The sequence below is a fragment of the Ambystoma mexicanum genome, chromosome 5p (genome assembly GCF_040938575.1).
Source record: "Ambystoma mexicanum isolate Mex_15411 chromosome 5p, UKY_AmexF1_1, whole genome shotgun sequence".
Taxonomy (NCBI): Eukaryota; Metazoa; Chordata; class Amphibia; order Caudata; family Ambystomatidae; genus Ambystoma; species Ambystoma mexicanum.
In genome coordinates, this window is record NC_090930.1 from 70623091 (window position 1) to 70648215 (window position 25125).

Here is a 25125-nt window from a genome sequence, read left to right on the forward strand (position 1 = left end):
GCCTCAAAAATGGACCCTCGTCAAGATGCCATGTCAGACCACACGACTATCGTCCAAGGATCGGATCGTGCAGCGCTGCCGAGGTATCGCGTCTCGATCGGTCGGGCCCGCAGAATCACACCGTCCGATCCCGGTTCGATAGTCTGCGTCAACCTTCAATGATCCGGCATCAATCTTGAGGGTCCCTATTCGGGCGCCAACTGTGAAAACAAAGAAATTGATATGAGGCTGGGAAGCCCAAAGGAAACACACCAACACAGGTTACAAAGAACATACAAAGTGCTTTATTTAAAAGCTACAACAGTTACCAAAAAGTCAATGGACAAACGGATAGCTATTCGGCTCTCAGAGTAACATAACAAACTTCAACGAGAGTTCACTGCGTTAGTGAGAGAGACCGTACATTGGAATATTTGTGCTTTTATACTCTTTATCCAGCTCTGGCCAACCCCCTCGCGGGTTAACCATTCTTAAGACCAGGCCTAGGGTTCCTTGCCAGGTCAATCCCATAATGTATGCATTTTGATCAGTTCTGCTGATACAGTTGTTCATTTACACATAGGTCAGGGATAGGACAAGGTCTCAGTTCGCGACCCCAACAAGTGGCCTGCAGGCATATTACTTATTCATGTGTGCGGAGGTCACAACGGCCAGAATCTCACTCGTAATGTCATTCGGCCTCCATTTTGATGTTCAGGGTGACTTTCACATTACAAGAGAACCTAAAATGGCGGCTAAATCCAAGATGGCGACTTACACAGTTTTCGTTAAAGTCAAGACCTTGCCGCGGAATCTATTTTACACGATATTTTAGACAACTTGGCGTAGGCCAACACACATTCAAATACTGCGATAGGAGGCATAATATTATTTCAATTCCAACAAGACCTTGTCCCGGGGTGGGGATATTTTGACCCGACGCTGGGTGTTACTAGACCAGAGGTTGTCCCAGGGTGGGGGTATTTTGACTCCCCGCTGGGTGTTACTAGACCAGACCTTGTCCCGAAGTGGGGGTATTTTGACCCCACGTTGGGTAATACTAGACCAGACCTTGTCCCGGGGTGGGGGTATTTTGACCCCATGCTGGGTGTTACTAGACCAGAGGTTGTCCCAGGGTGGGGGTATTTGGACCCCCCGCTGGGTGTTACTAGACCAGACCTTGTTCCGGAGTGGGGGTATTTTGACCCACCCGCTGGGTGTTTCTAGACCGCGTCTCTGTTACATATTTTTGTTGCGTTTCATGTGTCCGATTTTACCAGGCCCATCGCCCATATCCTGTAAATAAAGCTTGGTCTATTCGCAACCCTGGGAATCTGTTTAATTTCCTCTTGTCCAGCTGCATCTTGTTTGGATTGTGCTGCAGACATTCAGATATGTCCATGTGCACACTGACATCCTGCACCCCAAGGACATGGGCATCGAAGCATTGCGGCATTGGCTGGTTTACACCGCTGAACAGGTGAGTTTGCAGTGCATTGGGTATGTGCTGGCTGGGCTCTGTGGGGACCCCATGTCTCTCGGTGAACACTCAGTGGGGGACATATTCTAAGCCCCCAAGTGCAAACATAAGGCGTAAAATCAGAGTATTACCCAGGGGTCACAACCTTTGCCTGTCAATATGGTTTTGACTGCAACTCCCATTAGAAATGTTAAGGATACCAGGGGAACTCTAATGTAAATTGCTGTTGCTACTTGTATTTAATTACTGAAATTATGTAAAGTTTATTTTTGATAACTCTTGGTGCCAGAGAGTCAGGGGATGTTTCTAGCAAAAGAACCCTTTAATCAAACAAACTATGTAATCACAGCAGGCACAGCTGTTGCGTACCCTCTGCACTCAAATCGAGTCATAGACTCTTCTCAACCTGTTTGAATCATGTATAGCTTTCATACATGTCAATAACATCATAACTGTGTGAAAAATAACAAAGTACTCATTAGTGGAGATGCCTAGGAAAGAAAATAATACCACCTTTAGGAAATGTCTGAGTCCTGATGCCTGCCCCGGAGCATAAACACATAAACATAAACATACATTAGTTGTGTGATCACAAACATTTTCTAAAGAGCAATTTCCATAGCTTTTTCAAGTAGAACGTGGGTTCACAACACATAGGTCTTCATCTCATTCTGCCCGGTCTTGTACCTTCTAATAGTAGCCCAACGTGTTTCGAATCAAATATATTCTTCAGGGCGAAGGATTCTGTGTTTTTGCCTACGATTTATTTATTTGGTTGATATACTCATAGCTAACATTTGACTACATGCTCCACATAATCTTACCTTAAGGTATGTAGACACTAACATGTTTACAATGTATAAGATCTCGCTCAGACACTGGTCATCTGGGAGAAGTAGTGACCCCATCAAATAAATCATAGTAAGAAGTTGTAGACCATATATGAAATCTTTTCAAAGAAATGATAATAAGTACAAATATCTTCCTCACCAGTCCCATCCTACCACTAACCTGAGCAGAGATGATAACCCTCTTTTTCCAGAATGCTGATTAAATTACTGAACATAGAAAAGGGACTATATTCTAAATGTAAAGTTACTCAAGGTATTTTATGGGCGCCATCTTTAAAGAGGTTAATATAGTTAATAATGTAGTTGCAGCATTCACAATATACCATCAATTCTAGGACAACATAGCTTATTTAAATCTTGATGAAAAGGATGTATACTTTTATGTTCATCAGAGAACATTGTTGTGAAAAACCTCACATGTCCATTAATTTCACATATGCCTTCCTTTTCCCTTACCAGACCCGCTCTACCCTGACAAGGGGGCAATAGCCATTCACACTCCAGGGTTCTGTTCTTCCAGGGTGTGAATGGTTTATTTATTTTGGGAGAGTGACTGCGCCTATTGAGCGACGCCAATCTACTAAGAAAAAAAACAAGTTGGCCATCACATGCGAAGGTCACTTTTTCATTTCTATGATGGTGAATGCGGGTGAGTGGAGTGCCTGGAGCAGAGCACACATCTCTGGTTCAGCAGGAAAGTGGGAAGGGAGGGGGTGGGGAAAGGGTATGTTTTGTTTTGGGATGAGGGTGGGAAGGCAGAGTGGCTCCTTGTTGCTTCCCCCCATCAAAAGAAATGTTGGCACCACCCTGGGAACAACTTTGAGTGGCTGGAAACAGCATGTGGTACACACTATTTTCACCTGCTGTTCTAGCCCCCTGATTGGCGGAGCGCCCTTCCCCGGGTACGAATACAACCTCCATCAGCCCTAACCAGCCTAGTCAATGGTGAGGTATCATGAGAGTTGTAGCCCAAAACATCTGGAGAGCTCTAAATTCCAAACCCCTAGTGCAAGCCCTTTTCACCTTACTTTTTACACTTTACTGGATTTTTAAGTCATTCAGTTGAAGCTGGAGTAGAGGCACATAGTGGATTTCACCCTATGCACTGTGCATTCCTCCTCTGCCTTCAAATAGCTTCGGGTTTTATGGCATTATGAGATTTTCATGCTGGCGTAGAACTATTGAAATCCATTCATTTTTGCACCTGCTAAAAGCAGGCTGGTTCCATAGGAATCCATTGAAAATACTGTCTGTCATGAATTTATAGCAGGTAGAATTTACACTTTTGTTTACAAAATGCACTGTAAAAAAAGTGATGTTGCTGATGTTTACTCTTTTTTTTTTTTAGGCTCTCGGTTTTGTAAATGTGGAAAATGCCATGCAGGGCACCCAACAACATATAAGTGATTTCTATTGCGGTGCCCTCCAAAAGATTGCCACTTTTTGTAAAATGACCCCCAGTGTGCCTATGACTGAAATGTAAAAAGGGTGGCTGTGGCCATGTGAAGTTGTGCATGGGGAAGCTTGAGGTTCACAGTGACTCCGTGGCTGCCAAGGTTGTTCTCGATGGGATATTGCCATGGGCGCGAGGATCTTCAGATGGTTGCTCTGACTGTGGCGCATTAGTCTTTGGTGGTAGACTGCAGGTGGGGTGGCAGTGGCCATGTGAAGTTGTGCATGGGGAAGCTTGAGGTTCACAGTGACTGCGTGGCTGCCAAGGTTGTTCTCGATAGGATATTGCCATGGGCGCGAGGATCTTCAGATGGTTGCTCTGACTGTGGCGCATTAGTCTTTGGTGGTAGACTGCAGGTGGGGTGGCAGTGGCCATGTGAACGTATCACCCTTTGGTGGGGGGTCCGCTTTTTGAATACTCTCATAGTGTCATTGTGGTAACCAGAATTGCCCTGGGGCGCCGGCTCATAAGGATCTCCAGTTTATCTCGGGCATGTCATGTGCACTGGTCTTTGACATATTGTAGACGAGGGGTTAAATCTGACCCTCATGCTCCCTGCATGACTCTCGACACGTAGACAGCGAAACGATAGATGTGCCTCGCTTTTAGGCCTATCACCACAATCGATGTATCGCAGGTGTGAAAAACTGTATTCTCTTAGACAACCATTCAGACCATACCCAATTGATGGTTTAGACGACATGGAATTGACATCAATTGATCATGTCGACTGACTGGGAAATCAGAAGCCAATGATGTCATCACTGACATCACAATGAAGCCACACCAGCATTAGTTTATTACATATAGGCCCAAATCACATGCTTATGACCCACTTAGGCAGGGGATGAACACACACACAGACAACCAGAGAGAAGGAGATACAAGTGTTGCCCACGTTTCGTTAACTGATGGCACTCTCACAGGCTTGGGTGATCAGAGAATAGCAACATTAAGGAACGCTTCGCACCTCCATGTTCTTTCTTATTCCCTTGAAGAGGTACATTCAACTTGAGAACTGTCTAGCGTCCCAGGGCTGGGAGGACACGTTCTGCCCAACCCAAAATCACCTTTCTCCGGGGGATATATTTTGTTGCACGGGCCAATGGTTTGCGAGGACCCTGCAACATTGTAGACGAGTGCATTAGAGTTGGTCCTTCGAGGAGCCACTAGATATGTCTAGCCAATTAGAGGACTGACCTATGGAAGTTCCATATGAAACCTTACCCAAACTGACCAATACAAATGGTTGATAGGTTTCCTGGTGGGAACCTGGATTTGTAACATCAAACTGGAATAAAACCAGGTGATACATGTGTAGAAGCTGAGAGCTCTAGATGGACCTTGTTTTTCTGGTGTGATCCCTGTTATGTTTATTTGCTAATAAACAACAGTAACTTTGCCTCATTGCTGAGTCCTTCATTCTTGTGGCTGGGAGTTTCTGAGGGGCCCAAGTGCACCCTGCGAATAATCGGGGGTGACTGCTAGAGGAACCCGGCCACGCTATACAATGACATGCCCTGTTGTTGCTCGGTTAGCTGCAACTGTCAATATGGACACAATCGGTGAGTGTTCTCTTTCTGTGTTAGATGACATCATGGTATCTTCCAACGCCACTCGTTGCTGATAAAATCATCGCACTCCCAGCTCTTCATTTTGATCCAAGCCAAGCCATGGCAAATTGGTAGGACACCGGAATAGAGTCCTCCTGAGGCATTCTGGAAAGTCAAATATATATAAAAATACCTGCTAAAAAATATTGCCAACAATAATGCTGCCACAATTATGATACAAGCAATAATATTTAGTGAGCGCCGCGCCTCGATGTTCATTGCAGTGGACCGTGTAGGGTGCTGCAGGAGGTATTTGTATTTTACTTCATTTATAGAGCACTTTCGCCAATGTGCTGAACAGTTTAAAAGGCAACGGTACAATAAAAGGAGGCAGTACATTCCGGATACTGAACAGAAGTCGAGAAGGAGTAGTGATCAGTTGTTAGAAAGAGCAGATAAGAGACGAGATCTGAGGTTGGTTTGTAGAATGCGTTTCGAAGTAGAGAAATGGAGAGAGGACAAGAGTTCCAGTGCGCGTGACCAAGTACAACAAATGAACGGAAATGAGAGGAGGCACAGGGGGGGTTTAGGAACAGAAAGCAGGACCCGATTCTGAGAGCGCAATGCGCGACTTGGAGAGTAAAGAATTGATCAGTCAGGAAAGATAGAGAGGGGTGAGGTCATGGATACATTTGAAAAGGTTTGAAAGGAAGTGAAAGCGTACACAAGATTCAAAGGGAAGGAGGGACATGGAGAGCAGAGAAGGGGAAAGAGGAGAACAAGGAGGGAGAGAAAAAAGCAGATTGATGGATGAGTTAAAGACAAAGCGGAGAGGGGCCAGGTGACAGGCAGGAAGACTAAGTCAAAGGGCAGAGCAATAATAAATATGAGAAAGGATCAAAGAAGTGATGAGAAGTTTAGTGGTACTAAAGGAAAGATAGCACCAAATGTTAAATAGAGCGTAGCGGCAGGAACAGGCTGTTTTAGAACTATGAAGGGCGAAATAAAGAGAGGAGTCGAAGGTGACACCCAGGTTACGAGCTGGGGAAGAAAAGGAGAATAGGGAGGGGGAAAAGAAAGGGAGGCAGGAGAGAGTGGGAGATGAATGGAGGTAGTAGGGAAAAAGAGGACCTTAGTCTTAGAGGGATTAAGAAAAAGAAAGTGAGAAGACATCCAAGATTGGATAACAGAGAGACAGCTAGAGACAAGGGAGTGTAGAGAGTCTGAAAAGGACGAGAAGGAGATGATTTGGGTGTTATCCGCATAGAGATGAAATGACATATTGTAGGAAGCAATATGTGCTGAGAGGGGAAGAGTGTAGAGAGAGAAAATAAGAGGCTCCAGGACAAACCCTTGTGGGACTCCGTAAAGTTAGGGTTGAGGGGCAGAGATCTTACCAGCCCAGGTGACAGAGTAGGAATGGGTAGATAGATACGAGTGAAATCATTTGAGAACAGAACTGGAGAAACACAAAGAAGTGACAGTAGAGAGAAGAACCATGTGGTCCATAGTCTCAAAAGCAGCAAAAAGATCAAGGAGGATAAGAATAGAGGAGAGCTTGGAGTGACGGGCAAGGGAGGGTTTTTCAGGGAGGGAAGAACGAGATCATGTTTAAATGCAGAGGGAAAGAAAGAGTTGACGAAGGAAGAGTTAATAAGGGAAGTAAGATAGGGAATGAGGTGAGGGGAAGCTTGAGGAAGGGCAGAGAGAAGAGGATCCAGTGGGGAAGCAGTAGGAGGGGTGAAAGCAAGAAGGGCGGCGGTGTCAAGATCAGAGAGAGTGGGGAATGAAGAGAGGGAGTGGGGAGGTAGAGGCGACAGAGGAGAGGAGTGGGCAGGAGCCGGTGGGAAGAAAGAGCGGAGAGAGACAACTCTAGAGGTAAAGTAGTTTGCAAAGTCAGAGAAATAAAGGGAGGTGAGAATAGAGGGATCAGGAGAACAAGGGAAAATAATTGTGCGCTGAAGCTGAAAGAAGCGACAAGGGTGGTGGCGGGGGGATAGTGTGAGTGCAGAAAAATGAGGTTTTTTTTAGCTGTAAGCAGAGCTAGACCATAGGATGAATGCAGTGAAGATAGAGTGCAGTGGATAGATCAGAGAGGTCAGAGGGAGACTGGATAGAGCAGTGAGGACAGATGGAGACTGGATAGAGCAGAAAGGTCAGAGGGAGATTGGATAGAGCAGAGAGGGCAGACGGAGACTGGATAGAGCAGAGAGGCCAGAGGGAGACTGGATAGAGCAGAGAGGTCAGATAGAGACTGGATAGAGCAGAGAGGTCAGAGGGAGACTGGACAGAGCGGAGAGGGCAGACAAAGACTGGATGGAGCAGAGAGGCCAGAGGGAGACTGGATAGAGCAGAGATATCAGATAGAGACTGGATAGAGCAGAGAGGTCAGAGGGAGACTGGATAGAGCAGAGAGGTCAGATGGAGACTGGATAGAGCAGAGAGGTCAAAGGGAGACTGGATAGAGCAGAGAGGTCAGAGGGAGACTGGATAGAGCAGAGAGGTCAGAGGGAGACTGGATAGAGCAGGGAGGTCAGAGGGAGACTGGATCGAGCAGAGAGGTCAGAGGGAGACTGGATAGAGCAGAGAGGTCAGATGGATACTGGATAGAGCAGAGCTGTCAGTGGGAGACTGGATAGAGCAGAGAGGCCAGAGGGAGACTGGATAGAGCAGAGAGGTCAGAGGGAGAGTGGATAGAGCAGAGAGGTCAGAAAGAGACTGGATAGAGCAGAGAGGCCAGAGGGAGACTGGATAGAGCAGAGAGGTCAGAGGGAGACTGGATAGAGCAGAGAGGTCAGAGGGAGACTGGATCGAGCAGAGAGGTCAGAGGGAGACTGGCTAGAGCAGAGAGGTCGGATGGATACTGGATAGAGCAGAGCGGTCAGCGGGAGACTGGATAGAGCAGAGAGGCCAGAGGGAGACTGGATAGAGCAGAGAGGTTAGAGGGAGACTGGATAGAGCAGAGAGGTCAGCGGAAGATTGGATAGAGCAGGGAGGTCAAGAAAGAGACTGGATAGAGCAGAGAGGTCAGAGGGAGACTGGATAGAGCAGAGAGGTCAGATGGAGACTGGATAGAGCAGAAAGGTCAGAGAGAGACTGGATAGAGCGGAGAGGTCAGATGGAGACTGGATAGAGCAGAGAGGTCAGCGGAAGATTGGATAGAGCAGAGAGGTCAAAAAGAGACTGGATAGAGCAGAGAGGTCAGAGGGAGACTGGATAGAGCAGAGAGGCCAAAGGGTGACTGGATAGAGAAGAGAGATTAGAGGGAGACTGGATAGAGCAGAGAGGTCAGATGGAGACTGGATAGAGCAGAGAGGTCAGCAGAAGATTGGATAGAGCAGAGAGGTCAGAAAGAGACTGGATAGAGCAGAGAGGTCAGAAAGAGACTGGATAGAGCAGAGAGGTCAGAGGGAGACTGGATAGAGCAGAGAGGTCAGATGGAGACTGGATAGAGCAGAGAGGCCAGCGGAAGATTGGATAGAGCAGAGAGGTCAGAAAGAGACTGGATAGAGCAGAGAGGTCAGAGGGAGACTGGATAGAGCAGAGATGTCAGAGGGAGACTGGATAGAGCAGAGAGGTCAGAGGGAGACTGGATAGAGCAGATAGGTCAGATGGAGACTGGATAGAGCAGAGAGGTCAGTGGGAGATTGGATAGAGCAGAGAGGTCAGAAAGAGACTGGATAGATCAGAGAGGTCAGAGGGAAACTGGATAGAGCAGAGAGGTCGGAGGGTGACTGGATAGACCAGAGAGGTCAGCGGGAGACTGGATAGAGCAGAGAGGTCAGAGGGAGACTGGATAAAGCAGAGAGGTCAGAGGGAGACTGGATAGAGCAGAGAGGTCAGATGGAGACTGGATAGAGCAGAGCGGTCAGAGGGAGACTGGATATAGCACAGAGGTCAGATGGAGACTGGATAGAGCAGAGAGGTCAGAGTGAGACTGGATAGAGCAGAGAGGTCAGAGGGAGACTGGATAGAGCAGAGCGGTCAGCGGGAGACTGGACAGAGCAGAGAGGTCAGAGGGAGACTGGATAGAGCAGAGAGGTCAGAGGGAGACTGGATAGAGCAGAGAGGTGAGGACAGGGGTGAGCCAGGGTTTGGGGCCTCCGAGAGGGAGTAAAAGAGTGTGATGGGAGCATGTGATCAAGAGTAGACACAAGAGACGACTGAAAGGAATTGACAGCCTCTTCAGGAAGAAAAGAAAACTGGGAGATTGGGGGAATGGAGGAAGAGAGAAGAAAAGAATGAAGATTGCGACGAGAGAAAGAAGAGGATGAAATGAGAGAGCGGAGGAGAGGGCGGGGGAAAGCAGGAGCTGATTAGGCAGCCATGGATTGCGTATGGTGTAGTTTTGTCCAGGCGCTTGCTGACGTCCACACAGGAGTCGGTTAATTTGAATACTTCTGGCAGTCATCTACTTGCCAGCATAGTGCACCCGTATGCAACCATTTTATGCATGTAATCCTTACATTCATTCCACACACATTTCACATGATGTACATACTAGTCAGCTCACATGGACGTTACAAGTCAATTTCCGGTGCACACATTGAGATGTAAGTCATTGGCAAGGTTTACCCACTCATTTTGCACACTCAGAATTGACCGCTGAATGTTTTGCGTGGGCTTAAATACAATCCTGATCGCTATGAGTGCTCTGGTTGCAGGACGATACATTTGTATCAAAGTGACTACACTTACCCGCCGCAGCGTATTTTGGCCTCCACGGTTTGAGATGAGCCGCGTTTTGGCATTAATTGTAATGGAGATTTGTGAGCAGATGTAGAAGAGATACTTGGAAGAGACTTAAGTAGTTGGGTCTTTAAAATGTGTCAACGCATTAAATTTTACAATATCCAATTCCCATTCTGGCTGGGTGGTGTTATAGGCGCAGGAGACAACCATGCCAATAAACTTCTCGGAGAGCGGAGTTTCTCCGATGCAATAATAACTGAAGATGCCAACTTTGGTTGACCTTGATGTCTGCTCTGTTACATAAGGGCACATGGGCCTGATCTCAGACAATGGGCCTCATCACGAGTTGGGCTGTATTCCCGGCTGTAATACCGCCGACTGTAATAGCCCTAGCACCGAACTGTCCGGTGTTATTACCACCGGATCACGGGTTGGGCCGTAACGGTAAATCCCCATTCCTGATTGGGTCCATTGAATCCAATGGGAAATTTTCTGTGCTAATACTACGGGCTAATACAGCCAGCTGTAATACCGCCGAAAACAGGGATTTTCACCTCCAGAAAAAAGCTGGAGGTAAAACAGCCAATTTAGCACCCAACTTGTGATAGGGCCAGCCCTTAAATGCGGCGGTAATACCGTTACCATCGCATTTAAGGGCTACAGCCCAACTCGTGATGAGGCCCATTATGTGGTAGAGCAGCCAGGAAGGAGAAGGCCTTACTAAATTGGAGTGTTACCAACATATTTCTGTCAGACCGGGTGCGTGGTGCCTCAGAAATCACCAATACATAAATAAATTGATCAAAGTGATAATTCAGTAGTAGGGCCTTCCATGGGAGGAGCCCCCCTGCTGAGATAACCAAAAAGGCTCTGTTTTATAGATCGCGTTTCCATCATGGGACAGCCAGATGTTGCCAGATGTTGAGCTGTGTTTTCTAGATGCATAATATTTCATAAGCTTTTTGCATGGGCGTAACTGCCTGTGTTGGGTATAACCCTGTGTTGAAGGTGGAGATCACCGGATTACAACTGACTAGTGGAGTTGTTAGACTGTTTTATGTTGTCTTTAGGTCTGGCCGTTGTGAGAAGTTGTGCTGCTTTATGTTATGTTATGTTATCCACTGTTTATGCAGGACCTGTTTGTAAAGAGGAGGTGCATAGGGAGAGTTGGAGCTGATTGATGTTAGGGGTGCAGTGAGTAGAAGACTTACATATTCGGCCGAATTCCGAATAGTTGGACAAGTGTTCGGCCGGGGCCAAATACAGAGCCGAATCATGGCCTTTTTAATAAATAAATGTATGTAGACAACAAAAACACGTTGTAAATTAAAAACACACTTTAGAATATGCGCATCCATTATTTATTGCATTTCCTTGCTGAGTTGTCTACGGAAGATGTTTGCGTAAACCTTGAGCGGAATACCTTATCAGAAAAGAAACTGTTCAATAACAGCACAGTTTGTATTTTTGTGGATTGATAGGGGGTCGCTTGTGGGCAGGGCCCAAGTAACTAAGACTAGCCCAAAAAGTATAGCATGCATGCATGCAATCACTGTGAGCGGAGACTGGGATGGGCCCACCTTTAGGTTAGTGGCTCCCGCAAGGCACTGACACACAGAAGGAGTGATTACCTCAATAAGCACCCTACTGATTGCTGAAGTGCTACTGATTACATACCTTTGGGATGCTAGAGCCATGCGTTCTACTGTGGTACTGAGTGGGGATGAGGCATTTGAAAAATGTCTTTTCATTATAAAATGGTATTTTTCTTTCTTTTTCTGGTGGGGTATGTTTGTGGTATTTTGGGGCATGGTAAAAGCCACCAGACAAAAATATACAGGGAATGCTGAGTCCTCCATGGTTCCCGGCTGATCCCACAGGGAAGGGACATTGCTGATTTTCAGATCTTTAACTGACGTGTGTATGTACATTTTACTTATTTGCTTCATTTGGTCCAATGGTTTCAAATTGTAAACTTGGATCTCCTTGCATTTATTACACAAATATCCTACTTTTTAAACTCTTTAATGATGGGAGGAATATTTCGGCTGACACAGACTGGGGCATTTTGGGTACAAAATATAGCCACATTCATTAGTAACTTCTGTCGCTTATACTCAATTCAAAGGGACTCATTTTGGCAACTTGAGAAAGTTGCAGGGCAGGAGTTGTAACCTATATTTCGATATTGCAAGCACATTTCTGCTGCAGGCACACTTCCCACTGAGCCATCTTACTTGCTTTATAACCTTGGCTTGCAAGCTGAATACAGTTCTTTGCTGCTGGCACACAACTCCCTGAGCTATTTTACTCAGGGCTTTGAACTTACTGTGATCCCTGCAACAGCTATATTGATCCACTTAATTGTATTATTTTGATTAAAAATGTGTGGGATTGAAACCTGTAGCTTACTTTCAGATTTCTGACAAAGGTCATCAACAAATCAATAAGCGCCTAACGAAAATACCATTTCCCAATAGCGCCCTCATAAACTATTGCTAAAGCCCAATGGTTTTCAACTGCAAAATACAGGAGACTAGAGATACATTCAAAATATTGAGAGTTTTGCTTCAGCTCCCCACTCCCCAGCAAACCGCCAGATGAAAGTATGTCTGTCCAGCACATGAAGGGAAGGGACTTTGTTTGCACTTTCACTCCTCTGCTCTGTCTCTACTCAATCAAAAAAGGGACAGCAGCATTTGTTTAATGATCTTTTTAAAGGATAAACATGACATGCCTGAATGATTCCAGGCACTGCAGTCAAAGCAGTACTTCATGTATTTTGTAGGGAAAACTATTCGGCTTTGAGTGATATTTAATTACGTATTCGGCCAAAGCTGAATATCTCATTTTCAGCCGGAATTCGGCCGAATACTTACTGTAAGCTGAATTTCGGTACACCCTTAATTAATGTACACATTTGGCATCTGCATAACGTCTAGCTGAAATTAATGTCTTGATCAAATGGACCATCCAAGTTGCAACATCTGTGACCTGTATGTCATTTGTCGGTATGAGCAAGGAATCGGCAGCACTGATGGGTCCATCGGAACGGCTACCAGTATCTCCATGCCACATGGGATGCCCGTACTTGATTCATGCTTGGCGATGCGGCAGACAGGACAATAGTGGAGCAGCCGCAGGGTGGGATCATCCGTACCTTCACCTGAAAATAGGCGTCGCCAGCAAACTGTTTTCCAGATACATCCAGAGATCGAAGGACTGAAAAACTCTTGAGCTCTAGGGTTCAACAAAACCAACAAGAGCATTGTAGGATGCAGCCTAGTCGATGTGCTGCGGCGGGAAGGTGCAGTTTTGTATTGCAGATGTGACTTAGCAGGTGTAGCTGACACATAATGTAGGAAATATGTTTTACTGGACAACGTTTGGCTAGGGGACAGGAGGGCCTTAATTCTAAGTAGGGCCTTAATTCTAATCCTCCATGTTATATCAAAGTGAAATCAAAGTTCCCGATTCTAGGTAAATCACATATTGTACGGGAGCCCAAATGTAGGTGAAATTCTGATATTTAAGACTGGCCATTTCACATGGACGTGTTTTTAAAATCCTGAACCAGCCCTTGGTGGAGTTTGCTGCTTGATGGATATTTTCTATCAGATGTGCTTATCTAGTGTTTCACGCTGTGATTTTCTGTGAGGGAGAAACTTCTGTGTTATCCTTTTAGCACATTTTTTAGGTTCCTTTTTATACACCCCCATGTCAGCTGGACCTTGCAGTGGATTCAAATACACGTTTTACTAGTGGGGGAGTCGCCTAAAGTGAATCAATGGGGCTTAGATTACCAGAGAAATCTAGAGTCAGTCAATGGGGCTTACATTATGAGAGAAATCATTTTAAAAAACGTATTTGTTTATTTATTCATTTTTACATTTGTATAGCGCACTAAGCCCTCAGGCATCAAGGCGCTGGTTACAGACATTTGGTAGCTTAACATATTTCTGAATAGCATTATGGCGCGATATAGGTCATGCTAGGTGAGTGGGAAGGGTCTGGCTCTTTAGGTTTCTTCGGAAAAGAGTATTGTTTTAAGCTGCTTACGGAAAGCCCAGTAGGAGTGTCCCAGTGTCAAGGCTGGTGGTAATGCTTTCCAATTCTTGGCGGCGATTGCCGGGAAACTGGCCCCGCCTGCTCTTTTCAGTCGAAATCTGGGGGTCATGACGTGATTCGTGTAGGATGATTGTGTGAGTCTGGTGGCGGGGGCTTTGGTGAATTTGGCCGCAAGGTATCTTGGAGCGGAGTTTGTCATGCATTTATGGGTTATGGCTCGTGTTTTGAAGTGGATACACTCTCGGATTTGCAGCCAATGTGCATCTCTTCTAGCTTGGGAGATATGCTCTTTTTTTGCTATGTTCAGGGCGGCCCTTAAAGCATTATTTTGTATACTTTTATAATTTGAAGTTTGTTGATGTTACCAGTTGAGGTGCCTGCAAAGAGGGTGTTGCAGTAATCCAGCCTGGAGCCTATCAGGGCTCTTGCAATAGTGAGATACGTTCTGTAGAGAGGAGTGCTCTACAGGCATACATATGTTTTGTGGTGTACGTTGCTGAAGAGGCAATGGCATTGACTTGCCTGGAGAGTGAGAGAGTGCTGTCAAGATACACCCCAAGGGTTTTGACATTGCTGGAGACTTGGATGGTGATACCATCAATGTTGAAGGATTTGTATGCCGAGTCTAGTTTGTTTAGAAGGGCTTGAGAGCCAATCAAGAGCAGGTCGATTTTCTCATCGTTGAGGTAGAGCATGTGAGTCGCTTGGAGAGTTTGGTAAACTGAAGACAGTGCATCAGCGTCGGTGGGGTTATGCCTGTTATGGGAAGGAGTAGCTGAGTATCGTCAGCATAATGTGTGTAGGAGATTCCTTCCACGTCGCATAGATCAAAGAGCGGTTTGGTAAAAATGTTCTATAATGTAGGAGACATGCATTAACCTTGGGGGATGCCGCAAGTAACAGTGGTAGGAGAAGCAAAGATGGAGGGGGCAAAGACTCACATAGTACGGTTGGAGAGGAAGGAGGATATCCAGGTAGTAGCCTCGGGAGAGAAATGAGCTGACGAGTGGAGGTGCTGGCAGAGTATTTAGTGATCCACCAAATCAAAGGCGGCTGAGAGATCCAGTGGGAGGACGAGGGGTAGTTTTCCAGCGTCTTTGGATACGTCGAGTTGAATTTCCAGATCAGGAAGGGCTGATTCAGTGCCGTGGGCTGGTCTGAAGCCAAATTGGCGAAGGCCTAGAAGGTTGTGGGGTTCGAGGTGCAGTTGGATTTGTAGATATGCTGTTCTGTCCAGTATTTTTAGGCAGGAAAGTTACCGTTGTAAAGGGCTGGTAATCGGTGGGGATGTCTGGCTCTAGCATGGGCTTTTTTAGAAGCGGTAGTACCCAGGCATCTTTTAGGTTAGCTGACACAATGCCTGACGCAAAGGAGGAATTGATCAGTGAGGTTATGAATGGTGCGAGGCCTTCGGCAAAGCATAGACAAACCATGTGCTCATATAACTTTCAAGATATTACCACCATACATCCAGGTGCCAGTATCATATGCGAGGTATTGCCATGCTATGTTCTGGTTCTTGCATCACATGGTGGCTGGTATTATCATGTAGCAATTATTGCTATTGTATGAACAGGTACTATCATGTAGCGAGTATTGCTATTGTATGCACAGCTACCCACCTTCCTGCCAGGGGTTTCAATCATCCTCTCAGGTGCTCAAACCATTGCCAAGCAGTGCAACCATATTCCCCTCATCGTGTTATCTACTGCTTTCCTTTGCGGCTGTCTTATTGCTTTCCCCCATGTCGACATACAACAAAAACTGCTGGCAAATAGCTGTGAGTACCTGGAAACCGCGTATAAGGAGATCCTGCAAGTGTTTATACAGTCCGGAGCTTCTGCATTATTCCACCACGGAAGCTGCTGAACCCCATACTCCTTCACAGACCGCTCTGTGTCCTACTCATTTTATTATTGCCAGCAAGACTCAGGTTATCCTGAGGGGAAAGGGGAATTGGAGAAAATAACAAAAGACACAGGAGCTCTTCTTGCTGCTCTGCTGGGCTCCCTGCTCAATAATTAAAAAGTGTTATTCCAAGAGCCCTTTTACACCAACCCACCCTTCCTTCGCTTCCTAAATTACCTGTGTATCCTCTGCAAAAGCTTAGAGGATTTTATTCAGCTGCAGAAATGCATGGTGCACGTTGTTTGCTTTGAATTCCAGTTATAAAACACGTTTCTTATCTCTTTCTGTCCAACTTTCTTTGAAGATAAATACTTGACTATTTTACTCTTGCTCAAGCAAAAACATAACCTTCCTTTTTCTCTTGATCAGACTGTTCTCTTATCTCTGCAAGTCTTAAATTCAATCTTGGATCTTCTCACACTTTACAACACACAAATCCTTCCATTTTATGGAAAGTCTTTATGAGCCTGTTATTCAAAGATTGTTCAGACAAATGTTTTTAAGTCTATTTATCATTAAATGCTTTCTTTTGACATCTTCTTTTCTAGAACTACTGGAAATAGGAACTAAAAGACAACTACCCTAGTGCCAAACAAAATGGCCGCCGGAGTCTAATGAAGAGCAACAAGCTCAAAAAGAGTTAGACGCAACAAAAACATGGAGTTTATTAAATCTGCAGGATCACACCTTCCTCAGATGATAAGGTAAGTGTTAATCAATATTATTTTCTTCTGAGTCTATTGTCTAACGTTCCTTTGTGAGCCACGTAGGCTATGCACCATTTAGTGGCGAACGCGCCTAGCTTCAGAAAGGTTAGCTTTCAGTTTCAGTAACCTAAAGTTAGCCGGCTAAATGTTTCTCATGGGAACCGACTACTTCCCTGTAACACTTTCATATGCGCGCTGCTAGGGGATATGATAACTGTACCAAATAAACAGTTTTAAATTTAAATGCTTTTCGAAAGTTTCAGACAGCGCTAACCTGTATTCAGAAATTAAATCAGTATATCCCCCTCCTCCTCCTCTGGCTGAGTCACACCCCGACAAAACCTTGTCTCTTCTCTACTCTTCTATCTCTGATACTCTCGATGCTCTTGTCCATGTCATGAGGATTCGCTTGAAGTCCAAAGCCAAGTGCAATTCCTGGTATGACTCCGACCTAGCTACACTTAAACTGAGGTGTAGGGCAGCTGAGAGGAAATGGAGGGCTTCTTGTTCATCCTCTGACAAACTGGCCTGTCGCCTGCTCCAAAGGCAATACCGACTCTCTGTCCGCACTAAGAAGAGAGCCCACATTCAAGCCTGTGTCTCTGCGGCATCTAACAACTCGGCCAAACTCTTTAAAATCTGCAAGGAGCTTGCCAACCATTCAGCAGTCTCCACCTCTCCTCTTGCCTTCCAGGCTCTCTGCAATACCCTTGCCTCGCACTTTATCTCAAAAACCCAGGACATTTTGTCCACCCTCTCCCCCCCTGCCCCTCCCTTCCCCTCTCAGTCTGTGCTTGCACACCCCCCTTTAACCGCCCCCCACCCACTGTCCTTCTCTTCCTTTCCTATTTAATCCCCTGACGAGGCCGCTAAACAAGTCCGATCTTTGAAAGCCTTGTCAAAACAGGTTCATCCCTGTTCCACTAAAACCATCAAGGACCACATTGACACCCTCGATCCAGCCCTTGCCGATTTTTGCAACCACTCCTTTACCTCTGGATCCTTCACCTTCTCTCTGAAGCACTCCCTTGTACATCCTCTTCTCGAGAAACCCACAGCTGATCCTTCCTGTCCGGCTAACTATTGCCCAATTTCCATTACCCCCTTTCTGGGCAAACTCCTGGGAAAGCTGGCCATCTCTCAGCTTAACCTTCATTCAGATTCTGTTGGCTGTCTCCATGACCACCAGTCTGGCTTCAGAGTGGCCAGAAGCACGGAAACTGCTCTCCTGAACATCCGTGAAGATCTGCTCTCCAACCTTGACTCTAACATTCCCTCTGTCCTCATCCTTCTTGATCTCTCTTCTGCCTTCGACACGGTCAATCACACCATCCTGCTCAACCGTCTCCGTGATAACCTGGGCACCACTGATCAGGCTCTGGCCTGGCTGACCTCTTTCCTCTCTGATCGACCCTCCCAGGTCCAACTGGGGTCCTTCCTATCATCTATCTTCCTTTCTACCTGTGGGGTGCCCCAGGGGTCTAACCTCTCACCCTGGCTCTTCAACAAATACCTGGCAACTCTCACCCACTGCATTGCCATTTTCTGCTCAAATTTCCAGCGCTACGCTGATGATACTCAACTCATTTTCCGGCTGCCCTCGGCCACCTCCTCTCCCTCTCTCATCTCTGACTGCCTAACTGCCATTCAAGATTGGTGTGCCGCCAATGATCTTTGTCTGAATGCCAGCAAGACAGAGATCCTCCTCATCGGCACACCATCTCCATCCTTCTCCTTCAACCTCTGGCCGGCCTCCCGTGACCCTCCTCCTACCCCTCCCTGCGAGGCTAAGAACCTCGGGGTCATCTTTGACTCCACACTTTCCTTCTCCGCCCATATCTCTGAGGTCTCTAAAAAGTCAAACTTCCTACTGCAGCTCCTCAGAGGTACTTTGCTTTCCTCTCCTTCCCTCAGAAGCTCACTGTCTCCCAAGAACTGATTCTCTCTAGGTTGGACTATTGTAACAGCCTCTTTCTAAATCTACCTGCCTCTACTATCTGATCCCTGCAACTTTCCAGAATAGGACTGCGAGACTTGTCCTTGGCCTCAAGCCCTGGGATCGCATCTCTCCAGCTCTGAAATCTCTCCATTGGCTCTCAGTGGATGCAAGGATTACATTCAAAACCCTCTGCATTGTCCACAAGGCTTTCTGGGGCCTGGGTCCAAAATACCTTCAGCTATCCCTCCGCAAATACCTCCCCTCTTGAGCTCTTTGTTTCTCTACCTCTAACTCCCTCAGGGTCAATTGTTTTTCAAAGAAACAAGCTGGGCTGGGGCCTCCCTCTGGAACAGATCCCCCTGCCAATCGAAAACTTGAGGAGAACCATCTCCGAGTTCCGGAAGAACCTCAAGACCTTCCTCTTTGCTTCTGCCTTCGCTCCCCCTCCCCCTGCTGATCTGCTCCCTGGCCACCCTCTGTCCCCTGGGCCCAGGTACCTGCTCACCCTGCCACCCTCCTGCACTGCCTCCTGGCCACTCATTGCACTGGGGACTGTACCTGTACCCATACAGCCCCCCCATTTTTCTTCTTTTTCTTCACTTATCAGACTTACCCAGCCTGCTGCCGTAAACACAGCACTTGCCACTTGCTGGCTTCACTACCACTGTTTATTGCCTCCATTTTCTATTTATTTTTATTTATTATTATTTATCTGCTCTCCTCCTCTGCTCTGTACTTTCCCCTCCCCCTCTCCCATGCACTTGCGCGTTGTCAATTTCACTGGGCCTAGTAAGACCGTTGTGTTGTTGTGTTGGGTTCTCCCCTGTTCCCCTCCCTTGCCTAGTCGCGCTCTGAAACACTTGTGTACGAGCGTGATACAAATAAAATATCATATCACGTGTCATGCCTCACTTCATCTTCACCTATTAATTTGTGGTTACTTTATTAAATGAAATTCACCATCTTTAGCCCACTACGCAGTCTAGTAATCAAAAACAAATATGTAATTGTTAATGAGCTTTTGCTCTCAAATCGCAGCGCTCCCACCAGTAAGTTGTTGCTGAAACTGCTCTTCCTGTTTTTTTCTAAATCTTGTCCTGGACTCAGTTCAAAGATAGGCCTCAAAGGGGCTGACACAAAAGCTGACTGTTCACACTTGACTGATGAAAGGCAGTTGGAAAAGGTGTTCACCTCCAAACTGTCCTAAACATTCCATTGTAGAATGTTACTGTGGCAAAGCACCATCTTGGCCTGGGTTACAGCCCAGTCCTCCATCTTGTGAGCTGCCAGCTACTGATCTCTGGAATAAATGATTAAGGAATATTGGAGGGATGTTCTTTTATTCCCAACACCCTGCTACTGCCTGCACACTGTTAGGCCTTGGTGTTCTCATGCTCTGTCTAATGCTAGTATCCTGCCTTCCAAAACCCTGAGAAATACAACAGCTAGTAAATGGTGTCCCTGGAAACATGGTGCTAATGTCTATATAGCAGTCAAAACTATTGGCTATGCTAACACTTGTTTCAATTGCTACTCCCTCAATCTTCTGAGATGACCAGTCAAGCATACAATCCATAACCCATCTAAGGTGTCTGCAAATAAACAAGAGGGTGGAGCACCTGCCCAGCTCAGTACCCATACATTCAAAGACCTTGGGACAACCTAAACTCTGGGTCTTCAGCCTGTGGCTCTCCAGATGTTTGTGATCCTTCACCATGGACTATGCTGGTTAGGGCTGATGGGAGTTGTAGTTCAAAAGATCTGGAGCGACAGACATTGTAGACCACTGCTCTATATTGCCACTGTGCAAATAACCATCTCCAAAGCACATAATGCAAAGACCTAACTATTCACGCATTCTATTATAAACAAGTGTCACCTCTAAGAAAAGGTTGTCAATATGTCATGTGGCAAAATGAATAAGCTTTCCACTTTTCTCATAAAAATATGTACAAAACCAACCAATTTAGGGTTCAGGTCTAGGAGTTGTCTCTGTATCATTTTCCTTGTCCCTGTAGGGGGTGGGGTATTCCACCTCTCAGACTGCCTACTCCAAAAGGTGTTCTTGCCATACTGATTCACTAAGCCAAGTGCCCCCTATGGTCTAGGGAGGTGTAAAGGTCGTAGCCTTCTCTATCCTACTCCCTTAGGGTCTTCCTTCATGGCCTGGTTTGGTAGTCTGATTGCCCTGGTGTCCATCATGATATGATATGATATGATAAGGCATTTGTAACGCGCCTATACACAAGTGTTTCAAGGCGCAACGAGGCAGGGAGGGGAGAACAAGGGGGAAAGGCAGGCAGCGATCCTACTAGGCCAGGTGTCATTCAGATCGCGCAAGTGCGGGGTAGGGGGAAGGGAAAAAGTGCAAGGGGAAAGGGAGAGGGGGAAGTGCTGAACAGGGTAAGTAGAATAAAAAATAAATAAATAAATAGGGCCAGCTGGTGGCAAGTGCAAGGTAAGTGCAGAAAAGTGCTGGGAGGGGGGTGGCTGTAGGGATGCAGAGACAGTCCCGCAGTGCAGGGGTTGCCAGGGATGCAGTGAAAGTTTAGAGTGGCTGGGCCAAGGACCGAGGTCGGTGAGAGTGGCCCAGGTGCAGGTTCAGTGCAGTTTCAATGAAGGATTTAGCAGGGGAGAGGGAGAGAGAAAGCAGAAGCAAAGAGGAAGGTTTTGAGGTGCTTCCGGATCCGAAGATGGTTCTCCTCAAGTTTCAGGGAGGCAAGAAGGCTGTTCCAGAGGGAAGCCCCTGCCGCAGAGAGAGATCTACCCCCAGCTCGTTGCTTCGAGAAGTGGCTGACCCTGAGGGAGTTGGAGACAGATGAGCGAAGGGCTCGGGAAGGAAGATATTTAGGAAGAGAGAGTTGAAGGTATTTAGGCCCCAGGCCCCAGAAGGCCTTGTGGACAATGCAAAGGGTTTTGAACTTAATCCTCGCAGCCACAGGGAGCCAGTGTAGAGATTTCAGTCCAGGAGAGATACGGTCCCTGGGCTTGAGGCCAAGGACAAGTCTCCCAGTCCTGTTCTGGATGAGTTGCAGAGGGCGGAGAGTGGAGGCAGGCAGATTAAGATAGAGGCTTTTACAGTAGTCCAGCTTCGAGAGAACCAGGGCTCTGGAGACCGGGAGCTTCTGGGGGAAGGAGAGGAAGGGAAGAATACCTCTGAGGAGGTGCAGCTGGTAGTGTGACTTCTTAGAGACGTCAGATATATGAGGAGAGATGGAGAGTGTGGAGTCGAAGATGACCCCGAGGTTTTTTGCCTTGCAAGTAGGAGCAGGAAGCGGGCCAAGAGAGGCTGGCCAGAGCGCTGCAGGGAAGGAGGGAGTGGGTGTGCCGATGAGTAGAATCTCAGTCTTACTGGCATTAAGGCAGATGTCATTGGCGGCAAACCATTCCTGGATAGCAGAAATACAGTCGGAGATGAGGGAAGGAGAGGAGGAGGCCGAGGGTAGCCTGAAAATGAGCTGGGTATCGTCGGCATAGCACTGAAAGTTGGGGCAGAGAGTGGCGATGCGGTGGGCAAGGAGTGCCAGATACTGGTTGAACAATCAGGGAGAGAGATTAGATCCCTGGGGGACACCACAGGTAGAGAAGATGTCAGAGAGGAAGGACCCCAGCCGCTCTCTGCCCCTACTTTCAGTGATATGCGGATGATACCCAGCTCATTTTCAGGCTACCCTCGGCCTCCTCTTCTCCTTCCCTCATCTCTGACTGTCTTTCTGCTATCCAGGAATGGTTTGCCGCCAACGACCTCTGTCTTAATGCCAGTAAGACTGAGATTCTACTCATCGGCACTCCCACTCCCTCCTTCCCTGCAGCTCTCTGGCCTGCCTCCCTTGGCCCTCTTCCTGCTCCTACCTGCAAGGCAAAAAACCTTGGGGTCATCTTCGACTCCATACTCTCCTTCTCTCCTCACATATCCGACGTATCTAAGAAGTCACACTACCAGCTACACCTCCTCAGAGGTATCCTTCCTTTCCTCTCCTTCCCCCAGAAGCTCACTGTCTCTAGAGCCCTGGTTCTCTCTAAGCTGGACTACTGTAACAGCCTCTATCTTAATCTGCCCGCCTCTACTCTCCGCCCTTTGCAACTCATCCAGAACAGGACTGCAAGACTTGTCCTTGGCCTCAAGCCCAGAGACCGTATCTCTCCATGACTGAAATCACTACACTGGCTCCCAGTGACTGCGAGGGTCAAGTTCAAAACCCTCTGCATTGTCCACAAGGCCGTCTGGGGCCTTGGGCCAAAATACCTTCAACTCTCTCTTCCTAAATATCTTCCTTCTCGAGCTCTTCGCTCATCCGCCTCCAACTCCCTCAGGGTCAGCCGCTTCTCCAAACAACGAGTTGGGGGCAGATCTCTTTCCACTGCAGGGGCTTCCCTCTGGAACAGCCTTCCTACCTCCCTGAAACTTGAGGAGAACCACCTCCGGTTCCGGAAGCACCTCAAAACCTTCCTCTTTGCCTCCGCTTTCTCTCCCCCTCTCCCCCTCTCCCCTGCTAATACTACTGAAACTGCACTGAATCTGCAACTGGGCCATTCACCGTTCTCGGCCCAGCCACTCTCCCCTGCACTGCCTCCACGGCAACCCCTGCACTACGGGACTGTGTCTGTATCCATACAGCCCCCCTTCCCAGCACTTGTCTGCACTTACCTCGCACTTGCCACCAGCTGGCCCTTGTTATTTATCCTGTATGCTGTATGCTAATAACCCTGTACTGCACTTTCCCCTCTCCCTTTCCCCCATGCACTTTTCCCTTCCCCTCTACCCTTGCACTTGCGCGATCTGAATGACACCTGGCCCAGTAAGATCGTTGTCTGTCTCCCCTTGTTCCCCCCCCTGCCTCGTCGCGCCTTGAAACACTTGTGTGTAGGCGCGTTACAAATGCCTTATCATATCATATTATCATATCAGGGGTAAACCAGTTTAGACGAGACTTTCATAGATCGGACTTGTCTGGAAACCTCGTCAGCATAAAAAAGGGGAAAGGCAGAGAAGGAGGGAGGAGGGGAGGCTGCAGAAGGGCCAGAGGAAGAGCCAGGAAGCGATGGAGGGAGGTGATAGGAGGAGAGTGTGGACAGGATGTCCTGAGTTTTAGAGATGAAGTGAGAGGCCAGTGCAGTGCAGAGGGCCTGGGACTGGACAGGAGAGGTAGAGACTGCAGCAGGGTTGGCAAGCTCCTTGCAGATTTTAAAGAGTTCGGCCGAGTTGTTAGATGCAGCAGAGATGCAGGCTTGGATAAGGGCTCTCTTCTTGGTGAGAACGGAGAGGCGGTATTGCCTTTGGAGCAGGCGGCAGGCCAGTTTGTCAGAGGATGTACAAGAAGCACGCCATTTCCTCTCTGCAACCCTGCACTTGCGTTTTAGGGTGACGAGATCCGAGTCATACCAGGAGTTGCATTTGGCTTTGGGCTTCAGGCGGATTCTCATGACAGGGGCAAGGATATCAAGACTATCAGATATAGCAGAGTGGAGTGTGGAGAGGGCTGTGTCAGGGTGGGAGTCAGCCGAAGGGGGAGGGGGGGCAAGAAGGTGGCAGCAAAAGCCTCAATTGACACGCGCTTCATGGGTCGGATGACCGAGAAGGTGGGTGGCAGTGATGAAGGTGGCTTTGCCTGTGGGGTAGGGAGGGTGAGGTGGGAGGATAGGAGAAAGTGATCACTCCAGGAGAGAGGAGTGGAGAGAGGAACGGAGAGGGGAAGGTCAGAAGAGATCAGAGCATCAAGGGTGTGCCCTGCAGAATGGGTAGGCCCTGACGGGAGAATAGAGAGTGAGAGAGAGTCGCAGAGGTCACGAAAGAGTCCAGAGGGGGGACAGGAGGCATCCAGGTGGATGTTGAAGTCACCAAGGAAGAGGAGTTGAGTGGTTGAGGCCAGGAGTGAGGAGGAGAGGTCAGCCAACTCAGAGAGGAAGGAGGAAATTTGACCAGGTGGCCGATAGATAGTAGCCACTGTAAGGGAATGACTAGGAGAGAGAGAGAGTCGGCAGACCAGACACTCAAAAGAGGAGTAAGTCTGTGTAGGAGTGACAGTGGCAGGAATCCACTCAGGGAAGATAAGGGCCACCCCCCACCCCCTGCACGGTTGGGCCTGGGCACGGAGAGGATCTTGTAACCGTCAGGTAGGAGTGTGTCAAAGCTATTGACAGAGCTGGCCGTGAACCATGTCTCAGTGAGACCGAGGACGTCAAGGTCCAGTTCCTCAAGAAGGCGACAGATATCAGAGGAATGCTTGATGGCAGAGCGAGAGTTAAGAGTAGCAATGTGGAGAAGGTTGCCATCTTTGAAGGACTTCCGGGGAGGGGTGCAGATCAGAGGTACACCCTGTGGAGGTGAAGTAGAAGGAGCCAGAGAGAGGGCAGGGTGAGAGGGTGGAGGCAAGGTAGCCGAGGACAGAGAAGAGGGGACATCAGGAGAGGAGATGAAGTTGATGAGGCGTGGGAAGCGTCTATCAAAGAGGTGAAGGTTGGCCTGAGGGCCTTGGACCAAGACGCTCCCATTAG

General features: G+C 47.5%; 1 protein-coding gene across 2 annotated transcripts in view; it reads left to right on the forward strand.

Moving 5' to 3' along the window:
* LOC138480740 (phosphatidylinositol 3,4,5-trisphosphate 5-phosphatase 2-like) overlaps positions 1-25125 on the forward strand; it is a 767550-nt gene that overhangs the window by 41388 nt on the left and 701037 nt on the right. For both annotated transcript variants that reach the window (XM_069612470.1, XM_069612471.1), the window contains exon 2: positions 16533-16688. The gene's annotated coding sequence lies outside the window, so the exon portion shown is untranslated. The remainder of the gene's footprint in view (positions 1-16532; positions 16689-25125) is intronic.